Source organism: Callorhinus ursinus, unplaced genomic scaffold (assembly GCF_003265705.2).
Source record: "Callorhinus ursinus isolate GAN/ISIS: 27379988/994484 unplaced genomic scaffold, GSC_fseal_2.0 scaffold12, whole genome shotgun sequence".
In the NCBI taxonomy this organism is placed as follows: domain Eukaryota; kingdom Metazoa; phylum Chordata; class Mammalia; order Carnivora; family Otariidae; genus Callorhinus; species Callorhinus ursinus.
This window is the reverse complement of record NW_027397074.1, coordinates 19,093,669-19,101,122: the sequence shown is the minus strand read 5'-3', so window position 1 is coordinate 19,101,122 and position 7,454 is coordinate 19,093,669. Positions and strand designations below refer to the sequence as shown.

The 7,454-nt window shown below is 41.3% G+C and overlaps 1 long non-coding RNA gene across 1 annotated transcript; it reads left to right on the top strand.

Annotated features, from left to right (window-relative positions):
- The first annotated feature begins 4,787 nt into the window (after positions 1-4,787).
- On the top strand, positions 4,788-5,629 carry LOC112825261 (uncharacterized). The gene is made up of 2 exons (XR_003208639.2): positions 4,788-5,100; positions 5,550-5,629. It is a non-coding gene; the product is annotated as an uncharacterized lncRNA (long non-coding RNA).
- The last annotated feature ends 1,825 nt before the right edge of the window (positions 5,630-7,454 follow it).

The following is a 7,454-nucleotide window of genomic DNA, read 5'->3' as shown; positions in this document are numbered from 1 at the left end:
AACTGGGTTTCCACATTGTTTGTAACCATGTCATACAAATGCAACTTCAAGCACGAGTAAGTCTTCTAAAATTTGTGGAGGAAGCAGAGGAAAATTTTCTCCAGGCCACATGTTAGGAAATATTGTCTTGTATGTGTGGGAGAGAAGGCCTAGTTCTGAACCAGCCTTCTGGCTATTTCCATACAAAATTACTGTGGTTGATCAAAATCCTATGAGGAATTGCTGCCTGGTTATAGCTGGGATCTTTGTGTTTTCCACTGATTTGAGAATTCGGATGTGAAAGAGACCTGAATAGTTAACCTTGGCCACTGGTCCTGAGCTGTCGCACTGGGCCACACTGGTGGGTCACAATCACTTGGGAACAAAGTGCTAAAGTTTTGCACATCTGAAGAAATTAAAGATGATCCCTATGTTAATGTCATTTTCCCTCATTCTCATTCCCATGTGTTTTCTTGACAGGGACAAAATGAAGTTGCCACTTCCCATAGCTTTTGTATGTTTGTAACCATGAGCTATGTGTGTGAACAACATCCACTAGGAATGATATGGAGGAATAAAGGTTGAGAATGACCATCACCATTAGCAGTCGGCTGCCTCATGTCCAGAGGCCTGCTGCTGGGGGTCCATTTGGGGGACATGACCTCAGAGATCTAACAGGCAGCCTATGGTTTTGTACTTTCATCAGAATGGTGGGTAGTAGCAGAGGCCACCTACCCTTGAACCTCTGTCTTTCAGCCCTTGGACAAGAAAAAGGATTGCATTGGTTTTTTTGGAGATTGCAAACCAGATATCCCAACTCTGTCTTTAAGAGAGGGTCCTATTAAGCCTCAATGCTTTCCCTAAGTCATGGGAGTAAGGCAAATTCTGTTGTTTGCCCAGGCAAAATGAGGTGGAAAATGGTCTGATTAATCAATGTTAATTAGCCCATATGAGGAATTTGGAAAATTCAGGCCACGACACACATATTCCTCTTATAAGCAGACTTGCTGGCCCTAATGCATAGGTAAGAACTTTATTGCTCCATTTTATTTTAAATTTATAGATAGTATATCAGAGATAGAAAATTCAGCTTCCATTTTCTTAGTAAAAATTCCAAATTTTACTCCACTTCTAGTACAGAAGCAATTTAAAACAAAATAAAACAAGCATAATACAGACACATATACAAACAAAAAGTTCATCTTTATTCTACGTACCAGATGATACCATCTTTCTTTCACATACTTCATAGTTTTCAACTTTCAATTGACTTACAAGAGTAAGGTGTGGGATATAAAAAGCTTATTCAGAATATAAGTTATCAGCTAAACAGAGGTGACTTATTAAATAAAAATAGATCTCCCCCTTTGAGAGAACCCATTAGATGTTGCATTATACATTCAATTATGATGAGAGAAGAGACACTATCACTTCTTTTTGTATATACTTCAAAAAGTACAGTTAAATTATGGGTGGTTTAACTATTTTGTGTTTTCTACATTTTTCAAATGAAAAACTTTAAAAATATTGTCTTCATTTTGAGGGTAAAAAGCAAGGCTTGGAGATTTAAAATGAGTTTTGCAAAGTCATGCAGCTTACTCCTAGAATCCAGGTCTCCTAAATCTCCAGCTACTACCATATCCCCAGAACAGAGCAGCTGACCTGTACAATAGATTGGGGAATAATCACAAGCTTCAAACTATCCCTTGCAGTGCTATTGTCTTAAGACTTCTTGGTCTATACCAGTGGTGTTTTAGCCTCGTGAACATATAAAAATATAAAATAAAAGTTGATAAATGCTAAATTTTTTTTCTGGGGAGAAGGTAGCCTAGTCAACGTGTCCAGATGGAAATTAAGAAGTTGGTGTTCCTACCCAAGTTTATGTGCTGGGTAAGCCACCCAAACATTGTATCTCCATTTCCTCACCTGTGAAAATATTGTACTGACCTACTTTCTAGGGATAGCAGGGTGAGCTACTTCATGATTCAAAACTGCTTTGAAAATACAAACCTCCACTGAAATTGTTTGTCAAGAGTTCCTCCTGGCTTACACCTTCCTTCTCATGCCCTTCTCTGGCATATAAGTCCTGTAGACTTGGTATTTTTCTATGTCTGAACTAAAAGTCTACAAAATTAACCAGTAATATTCAAACTGGAAATATGTCCCTTGGTATTTTGTTCAAATAAGAATGGAGTCATTATTTCTCTGAAACCTGAGTGCAAAATATGTGATGTATGTGTCTGTGTGTGTGCATATATTTAACACAACTAGGTAGAAGCCCATTGGGCCTGGAAGCAGCATCATGTGGGCACTTCCCCTGGCTTCATTTGATATTGTGAAGTTTAACATCACCTGGACAATAAGAATTAGTGGTACAGTCTAAAGTGGGGAAGACAGAGATGTTTTCTCTTCTTCTGTCTCCCCTCATTTACTCCCCCTGCCTCTCTGCCAGTGGGAGGGGAAGTGGAAACAAAATATCAACAAAGCAAGATCAGGGAAGGTAGGCCAGTAGTTTGCATGAGCTGTTTTCACGAACTAAAATATTGTTGAGTGAAAGGAAAAGGCTCCACCAAGAACAGAGCTCCTCCTTCTTCCACCCCACCTCAAACCCTGACAGGGCTGGCTGACAGACGATGAAGAGGTGATGTGGGTGGTCACATTACAGACCCACACCATGGAACACTAAACTATGGGCATGACATGGATTGCAGGGACCCCAGCCTTCTAAATTACAGCTGGAATCCTCTTCAATTGCTCTCTCTTCTTTCATATTTGAATATTCTCAAAATTTCTCAATGTTGATCTTGAGTTTTTGGTTAGTGAAAATGTTTTTCTCCATATATTTCACTTTCCTTGGGCCATAAACATCTTATAACTCTCCCGGTACCTACAAAAGCAGTCTGTGTATAGCAGGCAACTGTGAATGACTAACAAAAATAGTTCTAGATGTTATCCAGGAGAGGTCAAATGTTCTGTGAATCTGGGAGTGTATCTCCAGGCTCTTGCCAGTTTACTCTGGAAATGTGTATACTTTTTGTTTAGGGGGCTTTCTTTGGTTAATGACCACCCCTAGCATACTCATGAAGACCCCACAAAATCTGTCTTAAGCAAGAGAGAATTAATCCTTCCCCTTTTCTGATAAGCTCTGATATGCTCTCAGATTCTTTTAAGTTGTTTTCTCAGATTTTTGAGGAAGAAAAGAAATCCCTGTGGCCGTCTAGTCTAGTCACCCACTAGGTTTCTGTAGTCTCGCAACTTCTCCCTGGGATGGGCTCCCAGTCTCTGGGTGAAGCCCTCCGGGGACAGCGACCACAATCCCTCCTGAGGCAGCCCTTCCCCTCTTGGAACAGCTCTGTCTTATAGCACGGTTTCTAAAAAATGGAGTTGAAATATGTCCGCCCTGGATTTCTGCCTCATGTAACCAGGGAAAAGAAGCCTGATGAGTCTTATGTGTCTTCCCCAACTCATAAACCATCCCCGAGTCTCCTCTCCTAGCTAAACAGTCTTGCTTCCTTCCAGCAAACAATTGCTTGGCTCCTGAAGGTGTCATGTCTTGTGGGACAGAGATGAAATCCTGTAACTCCTAGAATCCTGGAACAAACCTGTTTATGGAAGAAATGTGAGCATTCCACATTTCCTCTCCTTTGCACTGGATGAGCCCATGCCCAGTACTTCTGCTGAAGGCAGGCACTCTTGAGAGTGTCCCCAGGCAAGGAGACCTTTCTTCCTACCATTGCCCTTCAAGCTTCACACCTGCTCCCTCTCTGAGGCATGAACAACAGTGAGGCTTGGCATGATGTCTGAGGATAACAACACTGATGCCCCAACACCTCATTACACGACAGCCTCTACCCTAGGAGCTCATAATTCAAAGTATAAGGAGAACCACATTTTCCTCTAATATAAGATCTACGTTTAATTTAACTAGTAAGAGTAAATACAAGTCACCTAAATGTTTCTGGTTATGGTGTACTGTTAACATGGTCAGAGATCATCAATGTTCCTCATCACTGGAGATGCCCAAAATGACAGCCAGAGGAAATAAACCAGTGTTGAATAAGGCCAGGCTAGTGGGGGATTTCGTTTCTTGTTTGGTTTTAAAGTTAGTCATAGAATTATGGCCTATGGAGATTAAAGCATTTAATATGTCATTCCTTAACTAATGAAGGGGAAATAATTAGGTAGTATGTTCTGTTCTCTTTAGGCTCGTGCAATAAACATTTTGATTTAGGACAGTTTTTGTAAGACTAGACTAGGCATATTTAAGTGTAGTTTATGTGGACTATCACATAACCTTTGATCCTTGGGGAAACACCTTGAGAATCATCTAGGACTGGAGCTATCTAGAGCAGGAGTTTAAAGTATTGGTCTGTAATATTCAGTTAACCTGATCCCCCAATATCTTTTCATCAGCCTCTCCAGTTAGATCACTCTCTGGGCTCCACCTGTATTCCTTGGCAGCAAAGCCAGCAAAACTAATATGTTGTTAAAAGGTTTCCTACCTACCCCATTTTGACACATTTGCATAAACTGGATCTCCAACCGTAAGAACAAATCACCTCCAACATACACATGCACAACAAATAAAACTCAAAAGTATAGTATAGGGTCTTCTGCCTTTGGTACATTTCCCTCCCTCCTCTCTCTGCCAGGCCTTGGGCTAGGCACTGGAGATCCAGAGTGAACAAGCTCCAGTCTCTGCCCTGACCTCACAGTTGAGATGAGGTAAAGAATCAGCTGTAAAACCCAGTGTGCTGACTGCTGGAACAGAGGGTGCTGAGGCATATAGGGGATGACGAGGGGCTAGGATGATGAGGGTGGGATGGAAGGCTTTGAGACATACCTGATCCTTAAACTGAATCTTGAAAGATGAGTAGGAGTCAGCCTGATAGTTGAGGAGGGACAGAGGGATACCCTCTGATTCTGTGTACCTTAACTTCAGAATGTGGCTTTCCCCAGCTGTTGGACTTGTCTTCCACTTCACCTTGGGCCCTCAGTACCTGATGAGTTACAATAGCTACCTACCACTTATTCAACACCTATTACATGTCAGACTCGAGGATAGTAACAGGGGCTTCATATGTATTTCCTCAGTTAATCCTCCCAGCAACCCTTATTAAGGTAGGTATACAGATAAGAGTTCTTTGTTTCTATAAATCACAGAAACTGATTCAGCTAACGTATACAAAAACACAATCTACTGGAAGAACATAGGGTAGCTCACAGAATTCAAGAAGATGATGAACAATCCGGCCCCCAAAAGGACAGAAACCTGGTGGCTCAGGAAATGTGGGCAGCAGGAACCGATGGACAGTCCCTTCATAACACCATCCTCAGAAGCAATCAGCTGTAAATATTTTCCACCTTTGGGTTACCCCACTCAGGATTAAAATTCCAGGGAGGCAAAATTTGACTGCCCATGGGGTAGTCAGGCCACCTTGATTAACACCAGGACTCTACTTGACTTGGGAGAAATCAAGTTGCTTTTAATAGAACAGGGAGAGGGAAATCTGAGTAGACAAAAACGACAGCTGTCCATTAGTACAGGTGATGTTTTCTTCTTTATACAGATCAGGAAGCTGCAACTCAGAGAAGCCAAGCAACTCTCCTAAGATTACACAGACAATAAACGACATGGCTAGGATTTCAACTGAGGCCTTCCAGACTCCAAAGTCCAGATGTCTCCCATTCTTCCTGGCTGCCTATTTGTCTGAACTGCTTTTGGAATCAAGCCATGCCTGGTAGGCTGAAACTTTGCTGTCAGTCCCAGAGCTGGGTCCATCTCCTCAGTTCCCATATCAATTCCTAGGGGATGGCTCCAGAAACATCTTCCTGTCCCCTCACATAAGCCCATCTTGCTATGAGGAAGTTGCCATGCTCTGCTGCCCTAATGGGAGACAAGAGACGATTAAACCACAGCCTGTCTCTCCAATGTCTACCCATTGACTGTTTTGCCCCTGTAACAACACATAATACTCCCTTCTCCACATGCTGACCTTCCAAATATTTGAAAAGAGCTATCTGACCCACCCATATCTTCTCTTCACAAAGCTAAATATCCCTGTTCCTCTAATGATTCCTCATACTGCTATCCCATATAACCACATGGGGATAATTTCCATATGTTGGCTAATTCTCCAAGACTTACATCAGATGAGAATCTGGCCCTGTATGAAAAGAAACCATTTCCTCTTGCTTTCTCTTTCTGATTCATTAGATTTCATATAAACCTTTCTGATGACTACCTGCTGTTTCCAGATTCAGCTGCAACCCAATATGACTCACTAGGCAAAATTCTTATTCTTCAGTCCTCGTTTATCTTTCCCCACCAACCCAAGGCCCCCAAAGGCACCCCTGAGAAGCCACAGCCAATGGGCAATATATGTCCATGAAAAACACCAAGTATGATTCCTTCCCATTTTTTTAGTTTATATGTAGTCATATGACTTTTTAAAATCAAGGTTATTGTTCAATGTAAATAATTTTAAGTTTGAACAGCTGTAATCACATCCTCCAAAGAAAATACCCTGAAAAGTTGTTCAAGTTGTTGTATGCCAGACCTACCCCCCTAATCTCTTTAATTGTTCTTTCCACTTAAAAAAAAAAAAGTAGAGACTTGAAAAGTGTTGAGCATTTGTAGGACATTTCCTCACAAAGACAGTAGTTATGCTGTTTCTGAAAAAAAGTGTCTGATTATATAAACAGTCATGGAACCTCAAAGCTTGAATTGGAAGAAACAGAAAAGAAGGAGAATTGCAAATATAAGGAAAGAAGTTTAGGATTTTTCTGGTCAGAATTTATAGCCAGGCAACTCAGAAGACTGGAGCTGGCCCAGTATAGAATTAAGTAAATACTGGAAGAACTGGACTGAATGAAACCACGTCCTAGGCCTAGCATGAGAGCCACAGTCAAATATTCCCATCCTTTTGCTCTTCAGAAGGTGATTCAAAATCTACCATTTAGAATCTGCACATCATAGAAAATGAACTGAACTGAAACAGTGATACTTTATCGTCTGGACTCTGTTGATGACAAATCACTACATGATTTTGAAGGTCCCCTCCACAAAACCATTGGTCAGTGACCATTTCTCTAGGGAGATGATCTGTAAGAATGAGTCTTGGTAAGAGGACAGAGCAGTTTCAATTTCTATATTGTGTTGTTCCATCTAGAACAAAGGGATAGAGAGTTTCTCCCAGTTCTCTGTTTGACTGGACTTAAAATGTGCAGGCTGAAGAATGAATTGTTAGATGGACCTGGTTGCTTCTGTGGTCACTGGCTATGAGGTTTATGGAATGATGAATCTCAGAAGACTGATTAGAAGTCATCTGGTACAAACCTTTGTCTGATGCAAAAATGCCTCCACAAGACCACTGGGCAGTGGTGTTTAATATGGTGGCTACCTCAACACATAGGGGTAGGACGCCTGCCACCTTCCAAAGCAGCTCATTTTATTCTGAGATGTTTCTAAATGT